Source organism: Urocitellus parryii, chromosome 15, assembly GCF_045843805.1.
Source record: "Urocitellus parryii isolate mUroPar1 chromosome 15, mUroPar1.hap1, whole genome shotgun sequence".
NCBI classification, from domain to species: domain Eukaryota; kingdom Metazoa; phylum Chordata; class Mammalia; order Rodentia; family Sciuridae; genus Urocitellus; species Urocitellus parryii.
In genome coordinates this window covers 52,259,545-52,284,906 of record NC_135545.1, presented here as the reverse complement: position 1 = coordinate 52,284,906, position 25,362 = coordinate 52,259,545, and positions in this window count along the sequence as shown.

Genomic DNA, 25,362 nt, shown 5'->3' with positions numbered 1-25,362 from the left:
TGGCAGAAGCCTTCTTCTGCCCATGAGGAAGAGGAGAGAGTCTTCAGAACAGGGTCATGGAGAGGGTGAAGCGGCGCCAGCAGCCAGGTGTTGAGGATTTCTCAGGAGCAAAACAAGAGCTCACCTGCTTCACTGGCCCGTGCCCCCTTTCTTTAGCAGGCTCAGGGCGTCCACGTAAGGTACACTACAAGATGTTCTGGTCACTGCCTTTGGGGAGGGGGAAGAAAAAAAATAGAAAGCACACACACAGTATAAAAAGGTGTAAAGCCTGAGCAACAGCTGGAACTTGGCCTTGGAAACAAACCCTTCAAGACTGTTTTGCTCCCCAATTATTCCCTCCTGAGCTGGGGAACTGGTTTTGCTGGGGGGGTGGCCAGCTCTGCGGCTGGGCGGGCGTTAGCCGCCATGTCCGACCCTCTAATTGTGCTTATCATGTACTAATTGGCATTTAATAAGCAGCAACTGGACATCCATTCCTAAACAATAAAGCGACCTCATCCCCACTTCAAAGATGAAGAGACTCAGATTAGGACGTTAACAGCAACCAGAATGAAGATCCACACACTCTAATCAGAGTTAATGGCACAATTAGAACCCAGAACTTCCCTGTCTGGAACCTGGTTGTGGGTGGGGAGGCTTCCTAATTGGCCCGGCCTTTCCTCTTGGAGCTGCTCCCTGGGGTGGAATAATTAAGGCAGCGCGGTTCCTTTCAAGAAGCGCCAAGTCCCAGGTATCTAGATGTGCGTTACGAGGCCCCAGACTATCTCTTGTGCCAGGTGTGAGCTCTCAGGGCTGTGAAACTCTGGGTGCTGGGCGGGGGCCCCCTGGGCCTTGCTAGAGGATGCCTGACTTTGGCAGGCGCAAGTTATTCTGGGGAGGGGCTTGAATACACTGTCAGGGCGTGCCCAAGGCCCGTGCCAGTTCTGATCAGCAGTGGGACACATTTCACAATCCCACCCTGGCTCCCAGACTCTCTGCTGGGGCGTGATGTCTTTACCAGGGGTTCCCTGGATTGACAGCAACACCCTAAAATTTGTTAGAAATGAAGTTCTCAGTCTCCCCCCACCCTCATGCGGCAGAACCACTGAATCAGAAACTTGCAGGAGGATGCCAAGCTAGCTGGGTGTCCACAAACCCTGCAGGTGATCTGCTAGCCACCAAGGATCCAGAAGCACCTGCTGGAGCCTCCTCCCAGGCCAAGGGCAAGTGCAGAGTGAAGCAAGAGGACCTCAGATCAGCCTTGGGCAGCAATTCCTTCTGTACTCTGCATCTCACGGAAATGCCCATATGGGGACCTCACAGGAAGAGCAGTTCTCGTCTGGGTTGCTCGGCTCTTCCCACCTGTGCCCTTACTACTTCCTCTGCTGAGTGACTTACTCCTCCAGGAAGCTGCCCCAGGCTTTGCACTCCCCTTCATCAGCACAGAATGGTCTGCAGCACCTCAGACTCTTGCTAGGTGTTAACCCTTTACTGGCACTCATGGTGCAGAGCCCGGATGTTAGCACACAATGCCTTTCCATACTGTAACTCCTTTGACATCCAGTCCGTCCGTTGGAACACTTAGCCCACTCCTAATATGAACCCAGGGACTGCTTCTTGTGTCTATTTCAAGGAGAACTTACCCAAGGTCCCATTTCCTTACACTCCCCTTTATTTTCACCCTCTCTCTAGTGATACATAGATGTAAACTTGAATTTTCTTCTGTATCTCTCAGTCTTAAAAAGCACAATGGAAGTGCTTCTTCCCGTAAAATCTGGTTCCCTCTCCACATGAGAAAGTCAATGATTAATAATGCAGTGTGCTGGACTTTTAGATGTGGTGTAGTCTCATCATCTGCCCCAGGTTTGACATTCATTTACCCAGTGCTCATAGAGGAATGTTGAAAAAAAATATTATTAAGAAAATCATTGGGCCGTGGATGTAGCTCAGTGGTAGTGGGTTTGCCGAGCCTGCCCAAGGCCCTGGGTTTGATCCCCAGCACTTAAAAAAAAAAAAGTCACAGGTTGGCTTAGCTCTCTGATGTTGAGAACCTGAGCTGGGGCACAGGCTTCAAATAGTAGAAGCCCCCTGTCCCGATTAGAGCTGGTCCTTCACTGTGATCCAGAGACTGTCCCTGCCCCTCCCTGGTCAGATCCTGAGTGCCACAGGGGTCACAGCGGGGGGAGGTGTGTGTGCCCTGACGTCTATGGAGACTGGAAAGAGGACGGGAGGAAGAGTGTCTGAAGAACAAGAACGGTGACGTTGGGGCTGCAGGTCAGAAACTGGCACCACACTTACTGCTCAGCTATTCATGCTTGGGGTCAAGATTGAAAAGAGCCTTGTCCACAGACCCAGCTCGGTCTGCGACATGGATGAGCTGAAATGGCAGCCATAGGCCTTAAAAGGGCAAAAGAGAAGCCCGAGGGCTCGGGAACATTGACATAGGGGGTGTGGGGGGGCAGAGCTTCCTGGAGGGAGGAACTCCTGAGTAAGGTACAGAATCCAAGTGGGCTGAGACGGGGAGAGACGGGAGCATGGGGGCCAAGGGGAGGGCAGGTGCAACACGCCGAGGTCCTGGGGAGAAGTTCCTCCAGGCCGGACTGGGTGGGCAAGGCGGGACTCAGCCTCGGGAGTGGCTCTCAGATCTGAGCACCTGTCATCATGAAAACTCAGGGAGCAGAGCCCCATGGTGGCATTTCTGATTCTGTGGATCTGGGGTGGGGCCAGAGAATTTGCATTTCTAACAGGTTCCCAGGCTGGCGGGAGCTGTGAGGCTCATCTGGAAATCACTCTTGGAGAATCCGTGGTGGAAGGATGATCAGGCCTTATGTCCTTCACATGCTGTGTGAGGCACACCTGAGCCTTCCAGGAGCTCTAGGGTTTAGAGATGACACTAGACGGCCCTCCAGGTGGACTCGGCCCTTATCCCGAAGGAAGCCCGTGTTGAAGCTGGTTCTCTGAAGCGGACCGTGCTACCTCCCGAGCACCTGTTTTGTCAAGTCAGCCACAAGGGAGGGGAGGGTGGAGTGGCCCTGTGTGAAGACACTGGACTGTTCTGCCACTGTGTGATAGTGACATTTCAGAGGGACTTGAGCAAGGGGCGCAAACAGGGGAGGCAGTGAGCTGAGTCCCTGAACCCTGCCCCATCCCCTTTGCCCTGGACAGGGCTGAGCCTGGGGAGAGCTTTCCATAGCCACAGAATTGGATCTTATGTTCTGTACACGCTGTTTCAGGTGCAGAGGACAGTCAGACAAAAGGCAGAGGGACCACAACATGGCCAACGCTGAGGATCAGCTATTTAATCTCTATTGAGTTTCACAGCCATTGGAGTTCCTCGGAAAGGAAAATGAAGTCACTACTGTGTTTTGAGCATATAACAATTGTGGGTGCAAACAGACACACTCATCCACCCCTGCACAAAGACACAAAGTTGAATGTGTATCCCAGATGACCACTGATTCCTAGATGCCGCATGAAAACAAGACTCGGGTGGCATAAGGCTGAGGTGTACAGAGAGTTCTGTGCTCCTACCAGACTTGATGGGAAGAGGGATGCTAGAGAATTATCAAGAAGTGCTCACATTTCTTGAGCATCTGCCAAAGTTCTAGAACTGTGCTCATCTTCTGTAGTGCTCACCACAAGGGAAGTGCCACACTATCTCTGCTCTGCAGATGAGGAAACAGGGCCTCAAGAAGAGATAGAGCTGATGCTTGTCAGGGCTGACAGAGAAACAGATTCGCGGACCAGGGGATGGCGAGGCTCTGCCCTCTGCTTCTGCATCCTCTTGAACCTTTGGAGTTGCATACCACCTGTGCAAAACTAAAATATAATTAAAAATAACCAAACAAAACTCGTACCTTAACTCATGCTCTTTTGTCTTTGTCACCAGTGGCTCCCACTTGGGGTGGCATCAACACAGCCCACACTCTTCACGCGTCCCAAGACTTTCAGACTTGAGAACAGCATCCATCCTCGGACAATAGTAGGAACTGCAGGCTCTGGAGGCAGGGTTCGAGAGCTTTGGGAAATCCTGCAGGAAGTTCTCTGCAGCCACCCGACCGCAGAGCTCTGACCACCTCCTGTCCATGCCCTGTAGAGCATGTCAATAAGAGCAAAATTCACCTGGGCAGACGGAGCTGAGAGAGGGAACCTGGAGAAGAGTGATCCCTGCTACCTGATTGTCCAACCACCAAGGTCGCTCATGGGCATACCCAAGGGTTGGTTGACAACAGGGGGATGCCTGGTTTCATGGTGTGTCCCAGATGCCGTCTTGGATATGAATTCTATTTCATTCTGCTGGCGTTTTCTGACACCTGTTGAGTGCTTGCTCCTCACAAAGTATCAGAGCATGACTTCTTTCCCCAGTGGCCATCGCATCCGAGACGGGATTGCCAAGTAGTCACGAGCCAGGCTCTCGCTCAAGAGAGCCCCAGTTTGAAACCTGGCTCCAGTGCTCAATAGCTCTGAGACTTTCGGCAAGTGACTTGAGCTCTCTGCCTCTGCTTCCCCATCCAAAATCAGGGGATTCAAAGAGAACCCACTTCATGTGGTTGTCACGAAGGCGGATGAGCCCACAGCTAAGAAGCACAGTACCCAGCACACCAACAAGTACCAGCTGACGGTGGAATTATTACTTGTAGGTGTTCTGACTTCCAATGCTCTTCCTACCCCTGGGTACCGTGTCATCGGGCAGTTCTGATTCTCCAAGCACCCCACACTCCATCTATAGGACGGAAAGAATGGATGCATGAACTTTTTCCAAGGTTTTGAAATATCACTAAGTTTGGCTCAAGAGTCTTGTTCAAACAAAATTATGTGCAGGAATGCATGAACGTGGAGATTTTCTGTTTTACATAGTCTCACACTTTATTTAAAATTTTGGACTCTTCTATGGCCCTTTTGACTTCACATTGAGATTAACTTCCCTGTGCCAGTTTGGATTTTGTCAACCTCCTACAAGCTTTGGCTGCTGTTTTCTACATGCTAACAGTTTTACTTAGTGATGCTTGATGATGGGTGTGTGTTGTGTGCAGCTCCATGCGTGTGTGTGTGTGTGCGTGTGTGTCTTTGTCTGCGTCCTTGAGTGAGTCCAAATTAACCAAGGAGGTCTATGGGAAAGGCTATAGCTTGTTGTTTTAAAAAATTATTGCTCCCAAGAATGGTCCCTAATTCATGGTCAAAGAATAGCTATGCTTCCTATATGTGGGCCTGGTGTTTAAATGCATTTTTATAGTTAAAAGAAATACAGATTAACTGCAAATTTTGTGAACCTCTGGAGAAGCATAAAATAAAAATATTATCTGTCACTCCTTTCCCCAAGTCTAAACATTCCCTAGGGAAAATCTCTGCTCACCATTTAGTATGTATCGATCCATTTTCTATAAGCACAAACTTATTTCCTTATGTGTTTTTTTTTAAATAAAAGGAATCATATTACTTATACCATTTCTCAATTTGATTTAGTTACTGGATGATATTCAACTTCATTTTCAAAGGAATTCCCATAAGATTTCAAGTTAAGAGGAAAGTTGAAAGCCAGGCCCACGGTCAAGGTGTGAATGCTGTGAATGGAAAGCATCATATCAAAACCCAAAGTGGGAAGCCAATGGGGTTGCTGCGGGGGCGGGGGGGGGGGCAGGCCAGAGCAGAGGTGGCACCAGGGGTGAGAGGAGCAGAGTGAACACAAGTTGGCTCTCTTTTTGACCCTGTGCTAAATGAAGGGGTGCAGAGGACAGGACATAATGCGGCCCTAGCTCCAGGCCCAGCCTTTAAGAAAGCTGCCGCTTCTGCTTCTAAACATCTTCACATTTTCACTCTGGAGCCTTGAGCCACCATTTAAGACTTCCAGCTACTTGGCTGGAGAGTCCAGGTGGATGAGAAATAGCCTGGGACAGCATAGAGAGGGAGAGAGGCCATCTTAGGATCTTATCTAAGATGACCCCAACTCTAATGTCTCTTTGCCTGTCACCACTTGAGAGACCTTGGGGCCAGCATCAGATTCACCCAACTGAGGCCAGGCCACCCATAGACTGAGAAACAATCAAACACTGCTGTTTCCAGTCACTTCGTGTTGACCCCAACACATGCTGGTTACACAAAGAACTAAACACATAGATGATAGCTTGAGTGTGTGTTTGCATCAGGCCTGGTAATTATCAGGAAATAAGGAAACTTAGAAGGGGGTGGTCATTTCGATCCCAGATTCTCGCAAATGGCTCTGGAAAAAGCTGGTGACTGCCATATTCCAATTTAATCTGGAGTTAGTTTGGGAATTCTTTTGGAAAAACAGCAAGAAAACTCTACTGGTATTCTTGATGCCCTTATCACAAAACCCTGGCCAGTGTCCCTTCAAACAAGATCAGAAAACAGTTTACGTCTTCTTAAACAGAGCTGATGGGAGATGGGAGAGCTGGTCCCAATCCAAGAGTCTGTATAATTATATATCAAAAAGTGAAAAAAAAAGAAGAAAAATATCTGGACCATCTAGAACGTCACCACGTATTCTGACTGCCAAGATTTACAAGCAGATTATTTGTTTAGCCTCTTCTGACATTGGTTGGTATAATTGGTTAACTCTTAGAAAGGGTGATGTGTCTATTCTTTATTAATTGACATTTTCCTTTAACAGGCAACAAAAGGACCAGAAAAAAAATTGTCATTATCAGAGAGTAATGGGTTTTCTTTTGAGAAGCCCACGTATTTAATGAGGATAGCATCTTTCATCCTGTAGCATTCCAAAGGTATTTAGAAACTTTATGGAGCTTGAAATGGAGCCACCTCTGGCATGAAACCCGGGAACACCTCTCACCATCTGAGGACAGGATGTGCAGAACGCCAACCGAAACCACCCAGAGCACGTAATTACCAGTTGGAATTATCAATTACCAACTGGAATGGGTCCAGGCCCCAGGCTCAACTCCTGCGACAAACATAAAGGGCTATTTAAAGACCACACATGGTTTGACACCTTTGCTTTGGCCTCGCCGCCATCTGGGACCCCAGAGCCGATAGTATTTAAATAGATTAAATCTCCCTTTGTGACCAATGTTGAACTCCGACTCATAAAAGAGAGTCAGGCATGGGGACTGCATTCGATCCGGCTGACCACCTGGTCTGGGCACAAGCAGTAAGCGTTGCAGAACACAGAACTCTAACACTTCTACGGTGGTCTCTTTTATCTACTCCAGGCTGGGAAGCCACCATGTACACCAGCCAGGAGCCTGGAATGCTATCGTCAAAATATGCAGAGGTGCAGGGATCCATCGTGATGGATGGATCAGCTTAAGAGACAGTCCAAACCTGAGCATGTGCACTTGTGTGACTCAGGCATGCAGCTTCTCGTGGTCAGTGTGCTTCGGAGTGTGCCCAGTCATGTCTGTGAGCTGGGGCTCTATTTATGAATTCATGCCTTGGCTGTGCATGACGGGTTTTGAATTCATTTGCTTGCTTGTTTTTTTTTTTTTTCTTCTTGTTATTGTTTTTATTTAAGTGACAAATAGTATTTTCAGATAGCAGCAAAAAAAAAAAAAAAAAAAAAAGCCAGAGCAAAATAAATAAGGTTCTGTCCTCTGAAGCTTACAGTCAAGTTTGAGGGCCAGGGAGGCGACCAGGAAATTATGGTTCAGTGCAATTAGATGCAAAGTGGCTAGTTTCGAGTGAGTTTTCTAATGAATACCTCTGTCCGCCTGAGTGTTCAGAGCAATGCATAGCTGTTAGAAAATAACAGAAGTTTGTCAAGTGACGGAAGCATATTTTGTCGATGCTCCATTTGATGGTGAAGCTAAGACTGTAAATGGATCCTACCAACTGTGTGTGGTGGGTGGAAGGTGGGGTCCTCCACAGGATCCTGAAACCCTAAAGCTCTGGTCATAGGGACTCCACACCCATCTCCCTCTATGACCGAACTGGCATGAACTGTGGCTTTCACCTTCAAGGTCAGGTAAGAGCCCATGTGTTGCTGGGAGGAGCGCAGGACATAAAGGGATCTAGTGTCAGGGGTGTGTTTCCTTGTCTAGGTCCCACGTGACTTTCTGGGACTCAAGAGAGCTTCGACTCTCTGAATTGAAGTTTCCTGTGGTCAGTTCCCTGCTAAGTTGACATGCCTCATGTGGGAAAAGAAGAAAACAGGAGAGACTCTCGCGTTTGTTTCCGCTCTGGTACATTTTTATTTCCGGTGCCTTTATTTCTCCACCATAGGTTAGGCCTCCATCGCCTGGGTTCTGGTCATCATCATCTCCGAAGTCCCAGCCATTCCCAACTGGCGCTTCTCTTTTGAGCCATGAACTACAGAAAATGCCTTGAGTGGCTATTTTCCCATCTCCTCCAAAAGTGGTACTTAACCAGGACCAATCTAGATGCAGAAGCCGGTTCTTTCATTTCATGCAATGGATAAGTCACTTACAAAGCCCCAACTCTTGCAGAGACTTCTAGAATAAGGTGGCTAAAGTTCTGCTTGTTGCAAACCCACTCTCCATAGAAGTCAGAAACTCGCCCTGACTTTTCTAGGCTATTTCCTTGTCACATTTCAGCTCTCCTCTTAATGAGGCCCTAGACATACCTTCCTAATGTAGATCTTGCTGCTAGTCCCATTTTTTCTCAAAATCCTAGTTATTTCCTTCCCAATAATAACATTTAAAGAGTGGCTTGCTTGGCTTGTCGACTACCCGCCTTCTGTCACTGGTAGATCAACTCCATGAGGGGCAGGGTCTTGTCTTCCCTGTCACCACTTATCGCCAGCTTTAAATCATGGGTGGAAAGGACATTCTCGATAAATATTGGTGGGGCTAATCAATTCTCAATCAATACCAGAATTTATCAAGTCTCAGTAAGACCACTGCATACATTGCATTAGCTATGTATAACCCTCCTGCACACACGTGTGGTGTGCACACACACTCCAGGAACATTCATGGCTTAGTCTTTTTCTCTCCTTTTCAACAACTTCCTGAACTTGGCACACCAGGAACGGCCCTTCCCAACAGGCAGGATCATAAAATATTCAGGCCGGTTGATCTCTGCCTGCTAAGATCGTGTTACCCCGAGGCCCCACGCAGGCCTTTCGGGAAGAGCAGCAATCTCCTGGATGAATGGCAGGAAGCCCCACCGCTTGGGGCGGAAGCCGTGGAGAAGGAGGGAACGGAAAAGGAAACAGCCCCCATTTGTGCACTGAAAGAATGATGGGCGCATCTCCCAGATACCAGTGACATCTACTTGGCTGGAACATTGGACAGTTTGTCACAGCCAGTCTGCGGCTCCAGCAGTAGGAGCGGATCCCGGTATCTGGGAACGGCACGCACAAGCAGTTAGGGGGAGCAGGCGGCAGCGACAGGGTGGTGCTGCAAGGCAGCTGGGCCTGCCCTGACACGCAGCCCCACACATGCGCCCAGGCATGCGTGTGGGGCAGCCCAAACGTGATGGGGTTGGAGCCTCAGAGCCCTGTGGACCTCAGAGAGGTCCTCCCGGGGCTGTCCCTGGGTGGTGATTCAACTTCGTTCTTATTTATCAGGTTTCTGTGCTGCTCTGATTTCAGTCCAGTTAAAATAAATGCTTCCCAATTGAGAGTGTAGACTGGAAGTATTTATTCCAGACCACTAAGATATCTCGACACTGCCTCTTCCCATCAGGTTGTGGGGACATCCTGAGGACAGCTAATGTTTCTTGAAAGCTGTGGTTGATACCATGCAAAGAGGTTTCTGGGACACTGTTGCCAGATTTTACAAACCAAACTACAAGACGCCAGTTAAATACACGTGCTCAATACTGCATGAGGTATTCCTGCTGCTCTTCGTTTCTATCTGAAATCCAAATTGACTTTGGCATCCTGGCAACTCTCTTTATGTGTTTTAGTGTCCCAAGCTCACTGTGACAAATTACCACACTCTGAGTGGCCTTACACAGCCTTCTGAGGACACACATGCTCACAGTCCCGGAGGCTATGTGCCACCAGCAGGGCCACGCCCCTGAGCCCTGGGAGGAACCCTTCCTCCCCTCTTCCTAGTTTGGGGAGCTAGCCTTTGGTGTCCCTGAGCTGGCAGCTGCACCTCTCCCGTCTTCTCCCTGGGTGTCTCTGTCTCCGCTTCCCCAACCCTCTTCTTCTAAGACACTGACCACATCTGACAAAGAGCTCTCCCTGATCTCCATCTTAACAACATATATCCGAAGCCACTCCACTTTCCAATAAGGCTACATTCTGAGCTACGAGGGATTCAGATTTTAACCGAGTTTTCCAGGGGATGCAAGTTATCCCAGGACACGATGGTCATCTCATGTTATCTGAGTGCTCAGGATAAGTTGGTTCTGCTTCATGATGAAGAACCTATGAGAAAACTGAGTCCTAGACCGAGTGAATGACCTGCCCCAGGTTGCACTGCTCCAAGAGGGAACCCCGTGAGACAGAAAGCTGGGTAGTGCAGTCAGAGCTCTGCTGGCCATCTGGAAGTACCCAGCTCAAGGATCAAGGCCTCAGGGTTGTGCCCATGGGCCAATCCTTGACCTTCTTGATTCCAGGATCCTAAAGGGAAAATATGTGCAGAATTGGGCTATCCAAAATGGCAGCCACCACCACCGGTGGTACCTGAGCCCTGGTAATAATTGGTGATTAGAAAGGAGATTGCTCAAGGGTCAAACCTACACAAGATTTTGAAGAATTTGAAGAATTAGACTCCCCCCAAACAGAAAATAACAACAACAACAAAAAGAAGACCAAATAGCTTACTAATAAATCCTGAAAAGCATTTACGTGTTGAAATGGTCATATTTTGGATAGAATGGATTAAATAAAATATCCTGCTAAAATTGATTCCACCCACTTTTTTAAAACTTCTTAAATTTCATGTGGAATTTTTTAAAAATGATTTTTATTTATTTATTTTTTCTTTCAGACTTTTAAAACACTTCACACTTGGCCAGTGCCAGCTTAGGCCAAAGAATCTCAGTCTTTGGTTTTAAAAATTGTCTGTCTTTTGCTACACAGCCCTTCCTTCAAGGACCTCACAGGGTATCCTCAATAAAACCTATTTTTTATTTATTTAATCATTCATTTATCCAACAAATCTCTACTCGGCAAAGGCACTGCTCTGCCAGCTGGGCACTGAGTGGGGACCAGTGAGGCCAGCACATGTCCCCCACTCCCAGAGCTCCCCTTTCCATACAGGCTGAGGGACAGAACAGAAAGTAGATAAACTAAACACCAAGTCAACTTCGTTTTAAAAGCCCGTTTTCTCTGTGTTAATACCAGAAAAGAGATGGCGGGATAATGAACTAAGGGATCATGGAGACCCTCCTTTAATGTAAGGTGCCCAGGGAAGACCTGGGTGAGGATATGCCCTTTAAGCTGAGCCCTGAGCTTCCTGGAAAGCGGCACTGTGACCTTCATGATAGACCAACTCTGGTGACTTTCCTAACTCTGGGACCCTCAACCCATCCCGTCTAAAGGGAGGAACGAGAGCTTCCAAATGGAGCTGGAGAATCCATGAGCAGCCCTGGCACAGCCTTTAAGCTCCTGGGTCCTCAGTGCTCTGTAAGGGCTTGGAAAGTATCCATCCGATGACGGGATTACCTGGGCCTAAAATATGTAGGTAGGAGACAGCTGGGCCCTGGCTGCCCCAGGGAGCAGGACTTCCCTGACAGCAGAGTGATCCTGGTCTCCGTTGCTGGCCTTCCCCATCTAAAGAGCCAGACCAAGGAGAGGATGAACAGTGGAGCTGGTCGGAAGAGACAGAGTGAGACCAAATCAAGAGTAAAGGCCACGAGGCCATGGATGCAGGAGCCGCATCATCACCCTGGGCCTCCAGATGTGTGCCAGAGAACGTGTCAGTTGAAAAGGAGGCTAGATTAAAATTGAAGGATAAAGGAAAAAAGGAGAAATCAAGCATGAATAGAGGAACGTCCCTGAGGGAGGAAGAGGAGGAGGAGGAGGAAGGGGAGGGAAGGAAACTCGCAGGAGGGACATGGCCGTGGGCCATCTCAAGGCTTCCCAGGAGTCTGAGTGCTTCCCCTCGCTTCCCTGGAGCTTTCTTGATTCCAGGGCTTCAGAGTGCCCTTGACCTCTGTCTGTCGCACAGGACAAAAGGCCTAGATGGCTCAGCCTTTCCCCTGTCCTGGGGGATGCAAGAGCTCAAATCGCGGTCAGGAGAATTGCTTCTGGTTTTTTTCCGAGGTCCTGGGTACAGGGTGATCTTTGGATTCCTGTATGTATTGGGGAGTGGTCTGTATTCAGGATTTTGCTTCGCAAGAGATTTTCTGGAGCCTTTGCCAGAAATCTGTGTTTGCACAAAGAAGAGTAGCTTGTCGGGATGTGGCACGTCTTCATTGACCCAGCACCTTTGGGAGGTGGGGTACCTGCTTGCCCTGTGCTCTCCATGGAAGCAGAGCTGGATACAAGTGAGTCCCCAGAATCTTCCCTGAACGGGGGACAACTAGACCACCCACACCCACGCCCAGCAGGCTCCGCGCACAGCTTTTGCCTCTCTTGGTCTCCTCCCAGGGCTCCTCTCACCTGGGAGGGGATTCGGACCATGAAACATTAACTCCAGGCCAGGGGCTGGACATATTGACCTACTGCCATCTGCCAGCCGTGTGGCATCAAAGTCCTCTTAATTTCCTGCTTACAAAATCAACTGATCCTTTTAAATTTAGCAAAATTACTTCTTGATATTGGTGCATTATAATTTTGCATAATAGTGGGCTTTGTGGTTGCGTATTTGTAGGTTGCACACAATAGAACCGAGACGATTTGGCCCATTCACTCCCCGGGACCCCCCTCTCCCTGCCCTCCTCCCTCAGCCTTCCTCAGTCTTGCTGGTCTCCTTTGTATGTTCATGAGATCCCCCTCCTTATTCTTTCAACTGACCCTTTTAATGGAGAGAAAATAAAGAGGGTGAAGTTTATTAGAGTGTTGATACATTTTCAGTCTTCAATTTTTATATATAAAGCAAATGAGATTGTGAATAGAAGGGAGATTAGAAAGAAACAGAAATTGTATTATGAACACTTAACGGGGCGGGGTGGGGGAAGAATACAGATATTTTAACCCAGAACAACTGTCCTACTAGTGAACATTCATTAATTTGAGTCTTCAAAGAACAATATTTATGTTTAAAAACTAATGTCACAAAGCATAAAAGGCTTTTTAAAAATGCTATTTTGAGTGTCAATTTGTAACTTTGAATATGTAAAAAATATAACCGGGTACAGAGTGATGTGATAAATATTGCATTTAAAATAGTGAACAATAAAATTATATAAGAACATTACAGATCATTTCAAGGAAAAAAAAAACACACCACCCACCATTCCACCATCCTAAAAGTGCTATTTTTATTTCTTTTGCAAATTCCTTTGCATCTCTGTCTACGTATGTATATTTACGTATCATAATAACAGAGCAAGCGTTATTTTCTGTTCTTTCGTTTATATATCTTTTACCCATCTATCTTCAGACTCATAATAAACACCTGGTCCCAGCTGACTCAGCTGTTCCTTGGGGAGTTACCTGAACATCCTGGCTCTCCTGGTCAGTGCTGCCTTTGTAATTATGGAAAGATCATTTTCTTCTTCTTCTTTGTTAAATACTGATCAGAGTTATATTTTTACTTCTCTGTTTGTGATTCTTTGATGAATACCTATTTTCCCCTTCAAATGGGAAGTTCCTTCATGTATCATTCTTGGTGACAGGATTTGGTTTCACAAGAGATTTTCTAGAGCCTTTGACCCATATCCTTGTTGGAGTTCTAGTAGGTGCTCATTAATCATTTCTTAAACACCTGGTGCCTGAGAGCGGCAATCATCTCTCATCATGTTGCTGTTGCAGCATTCTTGATGTCACACCACCACGATGGTACCCTGCTTTGCTTTGGATGCATCTCACGAATAACATACCATGTAACCAACATCTTTCTGCACCTAACTAAACAAAAAAAAATTATTTCTTTAAAATAGAAAATTACCATGCCGATAATTGTCAACATTTTTATGGCCTTTGATGCGTATGACCATGTTATATTACAAAATATGGAACCCATTTTTAAACAATGAGTTAATGTCAAATGATGGAACTATTTGAACCATTTATGATTATAAAATAAATATACAATAGCATAGTTAACTTAAAAATACTAAAAATTGCAAAGAAGCTTCAAAACACCTATAGCACAGTACTCTGACCGCTGCCTGTGAGCCGAGTTTCCTGCATGTGTTGGGGAGAGCACATGTGCCTAGACCCAGGCCCTGGTGATGTCAATTGTGAACCACAAGATCCCGTGGCTTAATTCCCACATCTAGATTACACGGCACCCAAATCTGAAAATCTGAAATCCGCAATGCTCCCAAATCTGAAATTCTTCAAGTGATGATATGACACTCACTAAGACTTAGATTTCAGGGTATTTCAGATTTGGGACTTTTTAATTAGGGATGCTCAAAATTTGCACAAATATTCCTAAAAACAAACAACAACAGAAAAAAAAAACCTCCACGTGACCCATGTCATCTATTCGAAGTAGATGCTTGCCAACTTATTGTTGCAGGGTTCACCTGATGTCTAGCACCTCACAGGTACCATGCACCTGTGTGTTACTCAATGGTATGTATTGTCTGTGTATTATTAAAGGACTGTCTTAATTTGTTTTTTTTTTTTTGCAAATCTTTCTGTCACTTGCCTGTGCATCAGTTCACATTTTTCATTTTGCTTCCTCTTTTTAAACATTTTCCTCCTGACAGACAAAGAAAATGGGACGACCCACATCATAGGACAGAATCTTTACTTGGAAACCGACCCTGCAGCACGAAGCAAATATGTCGGTGTATAAGAAAAGGCATTGACTTGTCTTTCTTGAAATCTATTTCAAAAACCCTGTGGGAAGAGAGTCTGTAACCGAACGAAGACATGGAATTGATATCGATTGACAGCTGTTCCAGTGCCAAACTGGAATTTCATAAAACGAAAAGAATATTCCCGTCTTCCTTCTCAGAACCAAGAGAGTTGTTCAACAAAATGGTTATCAAATCCCTCCTGCAAACACTTATGACTTAATACTCTATTTCAAATATTCCATGTTCTAATTAAAAATAATTTCCCTTTCTTAGTTAATAAAAAATTCCAAATTTGAGTTAAACAAATGAAAATAAGCCTTTCAAATAATAGACTTACATACATGTGCATCTGAGTACTTGAAGACATATGTGCATAGGTCTGTGTGCATACACACTCTACCAGAGGCATGAAGACCTGTCCAAGGGGTAGTTCACAAGTCACTCTTGTGGCAGGAACCACTTGATAATAAAGTGGCTGTTTCCTTAAAAAGAGCAGGAGGATCACGTTGGGTGCTCAGCAGTTGTGCTATTCCAAATGACACAGGAGGCTGCCGAAGGGGGGAGCCGGGTGAAGGGCATGTGGACCTCTCTGCATTTGTTATCACCGGGTGTAGATTTGCAATTTTGTTCGAAATAAAAAAAAATTAAGAAGACAGAATGAGAAAGGAGATAAGAAGGATAGAGAAAGGGGGAAGGAGAGGGAGGGAGGAGAGAGGGGAAAGGAGGAGGGGGGGCAGCTACTCCCTGCCTCTGACTGTCACACACGTCACAGGGTCACAGGTCTGCCATGCTCACATCCCACCCTTCCCGGGCTCCGCATCTTCTCAGCCTTCAGATCTGACCTGCAGCGTCATCCTCAAAGCCATTCTCCCGGGTCCTTGTCTCCTGCAGGCCTCGACTGTTGTATGAGGTCACGGGCGCCTTGGGATACCCCTGCAGTTGAAATCCGACAGTTGAATGCAGACTTTTGCTGGCGAGTTGGTGTGGGTCTCGGCAGTAGACCCAGAAGACGGTGGGCTCACCTAGAGCCAGTCTGCTGAGATTTATTCGCTAACTCCGGTGTTCTGCCCCCGGGGCCTTGGTAAACTGCTCCTCCTTCTGTGACTCAGTTTACTCGTTGGTAAAATGGGGATCCTAACACCAGCTGCCTCCCTGGATGTTGTTCTTCCCATGCGCAGCGTGCTGGGGGGCTGGGCACACGGCGGGTCCTCAAGCACAGGACCCATGGGCAGCAGGGGGTCATCACTGCTCAGCAGCTCTGGGGCTGGACTCCTGCCTTCTCTTATGCCCTGGTCTTTGTGACCAGTTGCTCCTGTTTGTCCTGTATGAGGGTCTTCTCTGGACCCAGAACCATCCGTTTTAAAACCAAGAGAGCACGGGGCAAATCTGGATCAGTTAACCTTTTCTGTCCTCCTTTGTCCCATCCCAGTTCCCAGTTTCAGTGAAGACTGTATACAGCAAACACTTATGCATGTCCTCTGAGCCGAGAAGTTGCCCAACAGCCTGGGATGCGATTGAACTCTTCCTGGGCCAGCCACTGCCTCCTGCCTTCCCAGAAATGGGCATGGTTAGGACCCCAGGGGGGACTGGCGGGGAGAAGAGAGATGAGAGTGGCTGGGGACGGAGAGGAGGTGACTCAGCACTGAACGTGGGGGCTCTGTCACGACAGGCTTTCCTCTCCCTTGAGTGCTCATGTGCCAACACTGCCCCACCCGGTGCCGTGAGTCACACAGGACGCAGGGGTCCGCACTGTCATTCACTGAAGGGGCGGTGGGGCCAGGCCCAGCCTGCTCCCCAAGGACTTCCGCTGGGCTGAGGGGCAGCAGGCAGGAAAGCCATGTCCTGGGAGGGGCTTCAGCCTGCACCTGCTTCTGCGGGTCACCAGGGGAGAAGCCATAAGCTGAGTCACTACGGTGAGGAGGCTTTGCACTTTCCAAGAATCAAGAGCTGGGGGGAAGCGGCCCCTGCACACAGCCTTTGGGGTAAAGCTCCCGGTTTCATTACTTCAGGCCAAGATTCTCCTAAGCCAAATTGTGATTGGAAAGCTTCTAGGCTCAGCTCCCCTGAGCAATAGAGAAAAGATCTGGATGATGGTTTTTATCACAGTTACTGCTCCTGGTATATCTCTCTTCCACCGGCACCCACTTCACACCAGGCCTCCACACACTGTAAACCAGCCCTGGAGACGTTTACCATCATCCACACTGAGAACACGATCAAACCGAGACTTTGGGAGGTTCTAGCACATGGACAGTCATAGGCATGGCTAAGACTGGCAGCCCCCGAGGTTTAGCCCCTTATGCATCCTGAGTTTTGTTCAGAAAACCAGGGAAAACTGGACAGGAAGTTGGATCCAGAGGCTGTAGGAATAGAAGGGAATCTAAAAGTATAAACATCCCTGTTTTAAAGAAATCGTTCATGAATCACTGTCCCTTCCCCTTGTCCCCCAACGCCCCCCCCTCCCCGTTTCCTTGCCAGTTGATTTAGGGATCATCTTTCATTTAACTACCTGCCTGCTTCCCAGAAGGCTCGGGCTCACACATCTGGCTAGGGAGCCTCATGCGCTCCTTGGGTGCACTTGTCAATCACACTCAGCCCTGCATCCGTCTCCCTACTGTCAATTCAACCTTTTAAACACCTGTGAGTTAATCCATGGATTACATGACATTGATCTTCTTATCTAAATACATTGACAAAAACCGCCTGATAAAAGCTGGATCCTCACCTGGACTCCACCTCTCTCCTGTCGTCTCCTCCCTGTTTCTGGAGCTGTGGGTGCTGCAGGGCATCTGGGCCTCCCTCTTTGCCTGGCACTCTCCTTTTCGTTGTTCAGGCCCTACTTCCAATGTCCACTCTTCAAAGGAGCTGCCTGGCTCTCCTGGACCCTGACAACAGCCGTCACAGTAACCTGCCCCAACCCAGACCTGGCTCTCTGCGTGCCCGTCTGTGGGCGTTTCAACAGGAATGGGAAGTGGAGTCGTCTAGGACGCTTGTTAGAAGTGAGGATTCCCAGGGCGCGACCCCAGACGCTTGATTCTGTGAACTCGGGCTGGGACCTGGCAGATGTGAGTTTTCACTCACACTCTGGGTGACTATGATCTGGTGCTTCTGGGGCCACACTTTTAAGAAACTGCACGTCACTATAGTTGTGCCTTGTCTGTATCTTGTTCTATGCCCGCCCCCACCTATACCTCCAAGGTCAAGACCTCTCAGGAACAAGAGCAACCCACTTCCACTCCTAAGCTCTAACAGAGGCAGACGACAACAAAATTAATTTGTTCATGACCACTTATGGTGCACCGACTATATCCATGGAATTGCTCTAGACTCTAGGGGGAAGGAGCAGAAAGAAAAAGAGATGGAAGTCTCCATGCTGTGGAGGAAGCAAAGGGTGCATGACTAGGAAGACTGCATTCTGAGTTGCTGAATTTAAACGACCACATGTTGAGGTCTACTACTTGTTGGTCACTACATATTTTCATGGACACTATTATTAAACTCTACTACAATAAATTAAAAATAAATCACATGAGAGAATGATTCATTCATTCATTCATTCTGTCTGTCTGTCTCTCTCTCTTTAGCATGCACAATGATTAAATTGGAAATTAGGGAGGTTTGGCTGGAGGTGTGTTACCTGCGACTTGCCTGCAGAGTCTGGATCCAAGGTCCGCCCTGTTCTGTTCTCAGCACTGGGCTGTCTCTCCTGAGCTCCTCTGCTACCACGTGGCACCCACGTGCCGTGGCCCTTCACCTGGCATGGGAGACTCGCACAGCTAAGCTGGTTGACATGTGCCCAGGGAGTCAGGAGCCCAGCGACTGAACCCCTGGACTGCCAGCCTCCTCCCCAGCAGACTCACCTGTGGAGCCGCTAGCACCGTGGTCCACTGAGCCAGCAGGTCAGGCAGGTGCTGCTTCCTGAAAGGGAGCCCGTGTCATTCAAGAAGGGTTTAGGGCCGAGAAGGCTGAAATGGCTTCATGTTGGCACAAAGAACCCAAGATTAATAGTAAACCTTGAAAATAGTGAAGCATCCGATTTGTGCTTTTCCATCAACAAACCCAATAACTCAGAGGAAACTATTAACATACAAATAGACAGGCTTCCCATTAAAACAGCAGCAGCAGAGGGTTCTGGAAAAGACCTCTTCACGCAGAAAGCATTTATGACAGGAAATCAGGTCCGATTCAGGCCTATTTGCAGCAAGCTTGGAAAATCAAAATGTAATCACTCATAATCGTGCAGACAACCCCGTTGGGGGGGGAGGGACGGCCAGTTCTTTATTACGATCACTATTATTATTTGACTTTTAAAGAATCCAACCTGACGAACTCCAGATCTTGCTCAGAGGATGACAACACAATGCAAACACATATTCACGTAGCAACAGAACAAAGCAAAAAAAAAAAAAAAAAACCAATAAATAGGTTTCGGGTTGGTTTTCCAAAGGCGAACGGCATTTCTAGCTGAGATGCCACTCGAGCCAACAGAGAAAAAGGGAGCCTCTACTTGGAGCGTCCGCAGCCTCTGCAAGTGGACTCCGTCAGCCCCTGGCCTTCCTTATTTTAATAGAGCTGGAATGTGGGTGAGTGGGACCTCAGAGGCTCGGTGGCATCTAGATAGGAGAGGTGGGGGCTACCAAATGGGGAGACAGAAGCACTTCCAGCAGATAAGTCATTTTTTTTTCTCAAATGGTTATGAGAAGAGTCGTGGAGCAGGAGGAGGTGGCAGATAGTGATGCTGATATGTGTCCCCAAAACGTCTTGGAACAGTTCCCAGGGCAGCAGCGCTGGGAGGTGGGGCCTGATGGGGGGTGAGTGGGACTAAAGCCCATCATAAATGGGCTGGAGGCTCTGAGTCGGATCTCTCCCACCACATGATGACTTCTGCCACGGTTCAAAGTTAAAGAGATCAGAATTCAAGACCTTTCTTTGATATTTATTATATAATGAACCACAGGAAATTTACTTCACCTCTCTGAGAAGCCTTATTTGGTAGGGTTGCACAATGACAGGGGCCACCTGGGTTTTTAAAGATCCACTTAGATAATGTAAATGAAACATTTATCACAGTGGCTAGTGCCCATTAAGGACTCTAGTAACTATTATTATTATCATTAATGATAATTACCCCAATTCCCTCTTACCATCATAGAGGAAGTTCCCTGGATTAAAAGATTGAATTTAATTCTCATCCATGACTTCATCTGCAGGTTATGAAGATGTGGTCCTTGGGACTTCCTGTGTCAGAGTTACTTGAAATCTTTATTAAAAATACAGATTCCCAACATCAGCCTCAGTACCAGTGAGTCCGGGCCTTTTACAGGGGAATGGAGTGGGGAAGAAAGGGGTCCACATTTTTTAATAGCCTTTCCAGCTTGATCCTCAGGACTGTTTTAAAGGAAAGAAGATTCATCTCAGAATTGGAGGGCCTGACACTTTCTGGTCAAAGTGAGTTAGACTTTGAGATTCCCAGTTTCTCATTTTTGCAAAGAAAACACTCACCTGCCTTTCCTAGCCCAGGACGTTCCTGGGGAGTCAATGCTCCTCCTGTTGAAAAGAGGGCAGAGGTAGCCAAGACTACATTTCTTTAAAGCTCACTCCATGAGAGTGAGTGCACAAGCCAAGGTCATAGAGTACAAATCCAAGGTGAAGGGAAGTCAAGACACTGTTCACTGTTCTGGAGCTGAGCTTCATTAGCTGGGACTGCCACCTTGGTGGGGCCACCTGTCCTGGAGGAACCAAGGGAGAAATTATGTTCTAATTGCCCAGGTGCCCATCATGCATGCAAAGAGCAATCATTATTTTGAAATAAAAACTGTGAGGTCATTGAAAATGCATTCCTGCAGCAACAGTATCAGAGAAAGTGTCAATCTTGGTGTGGCAAATCTTTCTAACTCATGCACCATTAAACTCACTCACCTTCAATTAGGAATAATAACTTCATTTACTTTGGGGGGGGGTCATTGTTTTGTTTCTTCTGTAGAGGCTTATGCAAAGGACAAATATTTAGAAAATTGTGTGTTTTCTTGTGTGATCTATGAAGAAAGGAAGGGCCTTCAATTAGACAGTTTCTGTTTCCATTAATAAAATCAAGTGTCTGCTGCTATAGCAAATGCAATGGCTGGATGGGTTTTTACTGAGTTTGGAGGGACTATCTGGGAAGGTCTGACATAAAATTCCAAATCTGCTGTACATATTAAAGAGCCCTTTGGGTGCCAAGGGTGGGTGCTCCAAGAGATAGTCACACATCCCCTAGAGGAACAGAACTGAGCCATAAGGAGAAGCCTCTGTGACCAGGAAGGATAAGCCAAAGTGTTAGAGGTCTTGAGCAGAGCAAACCAAGCACGTTCAAATATGAGCACAGACCCAAAGTCACAGGGTCAGAAACTCGGAACTGATTTCCAATCCAGTGCTGACATGAGGGCCAGCCAACACTGAGGTGGCAGCTCCAGGCCAAGAGATCCAAGGTGGTTCTTACCTAACAGAGGTATCTCTGCTGGGTTCTCTAAGCAGAGCTGCAGACAAGGGTTTAACTGGGCAGCATCCTTGGGTGCCTTTGTTAGGGGGAGCAAAAGGGCCCTGTTAGGGATCAAGTGTGGGTGTGTATGTCATGGATGTGGGCAGCTGGAGCCCAATCCAAGTTGGACTTCTTGAGACTCTATTAAAGCCAGGAACACAGGAGCTGAGGAGTGTTCATCTACCTGCTCCTATCCACTGTGGCTACTCTAAGCTTCTCCTGCCCATCCTGAAGTGACCAGAGAAGTCCCCTGGACACAGTGATTAAAATCTGACAGCTTGACTGGCTACTTACAGAGTTTGCTGTACCCCAGAAGGTTCTGTCATGGGTAAGTCTGTGCATGAGGACAAGGACAGTGACATTGGCAATGCTGTGTGACGGTTTGGACATTAGGTGTCCCCCAAAAGCTCAGGTGTGAGACAATGCCAGAGGGTTTAGAGGAGAAATGATCGGATTGTGAGATACTTAACCCAATCAACGAATTGATCCCCAGATGGGATTAACTGGGTGGTGGCTGCAGGAGGGCTGGGGCAGGGGGCTCACTGGGGTGTGCCTTTGGGGTATACATTTCGTTTCTGGTGAGTGGAGTCTCTCTGTGCTTCCTGATCCCCCTGTGAGCGGCTTCCCTCCGACAGTCTGCCTCACCTGGAGCCCCAAGGGATGGAGCCGGCTCTCATGGACCAAGGCCTCTGACACCCTGAGCCCTCAAATAAACTTTTCCTCCCCTAAAATAGTTCTGGTCAGATTTTTTTAGTCACAGAAGCAAAAAATGCTGACTAAAACGTGCAGTCATGGCTGCTTGCTGAGCATCTGTCACAAGGCAGTTCCAACAATAGGTCGACTACGTCCCACATGTAACCCCCAGAGTGCCCGGGGGAAGGCATTGAGACACTGTGCAGACGAGAAAGTGGAGACTTGGCTTCCTCACTGGCCCAAGGCCACCCAGTTGGAAAGAAAAAGCCAGGATTTGATGCCAGGTCTTTGACTGTGGAACACCCCCTCCGCAGAGCAGTTAGACACGCAGATTTGCTTACTGCATAAACGGAATACACAGAAGGCATTCTTTGATTCTCTGCACTTCAAGATGGCATCTTGTTGGTTGGCATCTGCCCTGACCATCTACAGAACCACCCCCCTCACCTGCCCGTCTCACCTCTGTGCGAGGCTCAAGCGTGTGCTGTACAGAGTGTACCCTAGAGGCAGGTGAGTGCACTTCAGTGTGCACAGAAAACCTCAGGAAATCGACGCTGGGCCTTGGGGCAGGCCACAGACTCTTGACACCACCGCTGCCTCCCAATTCAAGGCCCTGCTCCCCTCCCCAGCTCCCTGCTTCCTCCGGTTCAGAGGGTGCACTCCGTTTAGCTTCATGCCATATCTTGTTATTTTCTGGGCTGGTTCACAGCAAATATTATCAAAGTTTAAGAAAATATGTTGGGCTTCCAACAAGGTTTGAACTATGCAGATGTTGCCTGGATAGAAATTATGAGATAAGCTATTTCCTGCCACAGGAAGCTTCTGTAACTCGTAGTGGGTTTATGGTTGAAAGAAAGAAGAGTTTAAAAGAAGAAGAAGAAAGAGGCTTGAAATGCCCTGAGCCCCTTCTCCTCATGCAATCAAGCCAACTCCCAGGCATCCTGTTGAGAGGAAGCTACACTCTCAGGAGGAGGCGGCTCTTCCCCTCCAGGAGTTTCGGCCACCAGCGTGCTGCCTTCCCGCACTGGAAGCCATAGAAACCTAGAGCTCGCAATAGTTGGGATTTGCCAGGCAGTAACTGCACAACAGATCCTTGTTTCTGCTCTCTCTGGTTGCCCCCTGTCCACCCCTCCCTTAGCTCCAAGAAGGAAACCAAGCCTTTCCCCCCAAAACGGATCAATGTGTGAAATATTGGTTTTTATTTCTGAAGAGCTCACTTCTGAGCTTGTTTGCCCAACTCTGTAGTTCAAATTAATTTCACCCTTCAGGGATTTGTAGGCATGTTGACAGATTCAATGACAAAAACGGCGTTTTATTGGAAAGGGTGTTAGTCAGGAAAGCAAAGGGCTCAGGGGATAATTTGGTAATAGGCGATGGAGACTTTCTTCCTAGGTCGTTGGTTCAAATCTTGGCAGTGATTGAAAATCGTTACGGCTTGACAGCTGCCTGACAGGTGGCCAGTGACATCTTGGTTCCCCATTCCTGCAGCCCTACAGTGAGACGAATGTAAACACGGGAGCCAAATGACTAGGTTTCCTCCTCAACAGCTTGTTACTTAAGAGGTTAATAATTACTTTTATCAACTTAGCAGATAATGGACCACTGAGAGATTCCCAGGCCTGCCTCTTAACAGATTGAAATCTGATTTAAACCAGGGAATAAACAGGACCTAAGGAGAAACCAAGGATGAAAAAGCTACTGCGAATTTTTATGTTTGACAAGCTGCTTATAAGTGAGCTAGAATATCTATATATTTATATTAAAAAAAAGATAAAAGAGCATTTTTAAAGGCCAGGACTGGCACCAGAAAGCATGACAATCCCCAAATAGAGCAAGTACAGGAAGAAGTTGGCAGATTTCCATCCGAAGGGCCCTAAAGAGACCCACAAGGCCAAGAGTCTTGCAGGGCCCATTGGGGGAAGGTTGGCGCCATATTAATTTCAGCATGGCCATTCTCAGCTGGAACCCAATCACCCAATGAGGTCTCCGCAGGAGTCCATCCTTAATGCAAGCTCCACCAAGATAATGAGAACTTGATTCTAAGCAGGGGGATTTCCTTATGTCAGTGGGCTTAAGCCAAAACCTTTAAAATTATTTTAATGTCATTTTTCTTCTTAATGGGACATGTAAGTACTAGGAAAATTATAGGCATTAAAAGGGTTTCTTTGGACTTTCTTATTTTATTTTCCTTTTTGTAATTGCCTTTTGGGAAGTGGAAACTTTAATTCATTCTGAATGTTGCAGCTTGGTATGGGAAACTTGACCCAAGCTTCATATTCCGAGTAAGTTCCTCATGTTTCCCTTGAAAAACACTTGAGACGTTCATTTACGTGAGCTCAACATGTCTTTCCTCTTGGGCTTTGAAGCCCTAGAGTACTAAAGAGGAGTAAGACTTACTCATGAAGTTGACCACAAAGAGGCGTGTACTGTGACCACATGAGAGATTCCCTTCCTAAGCCATGCAGCTGATTATTTTGCAAATAACACCATAACTTGTCCATAGAAATAAGGTAGCACTTTTTGCAATCTTGGCTGTGTAACAGCATGTTGGCTTCAATGTGGGTCACTGCCATAGGTTGGTTGAAACAATACCATGAACACCCCTCCCAATCTGAGCAGTCTATGATTTGCCAGGTGTGCTGGGTGGTGGTAGCTTGCTGGCCTGGGCTGGGCTGGGCTTCAGGTCAGCTCCTTAAACCATTCATTCTAGGACGCAGGCTACATAGGCAACACCTGCTGGGAAGTGTTCTTGCCGTCATGGTGGACAGGAGTGCAAGAAAGATGGGCAGAGACACACAGAGCCTCTTCCAGCCTTGGCTTGATTGGCACTTGATCCCTTCTAATTATGTTACATTGTCCAAAGGGGACACAGGACCAAGCCCAAAGCTGGATGGTGGGTGCATGCAGAGGGAGTAGGTATTGAATGTTAGTACAATCTACCACTGTCACGCGACTTAAACCCCTCTGCTGTGCAGTGATGTTCTATTCTGACTTAGCACACGTATTGATAACTCTAACCCTAACATTATGAAGTATGCTGAGCATGACACATACATTATATCACATCATCCACACAACAGTCCTCCAGGGGAGGTATTTGTCCCTATTCTGCAATGAGCAAACGGTGACCTGCACAATAGTCTTGCGCTTCAGATCTAACACTTGCATGGAGGACTGGGGCTGGGGTCCTTACACCTCTGTACCCAGGCCTGTGCTCTTCTATACACCTAGCTCTGTGCTGAAGGCCCAGGTAAGAGAGGAGGGCAGCCGTGTCCACCTGCAGTGGGGACAGTCAGCTGGCATCTTCATAGAGTGCCTGTGTCATTTTCGCCCAATGAGGGGGAGAGGAATCCATTTTGAAC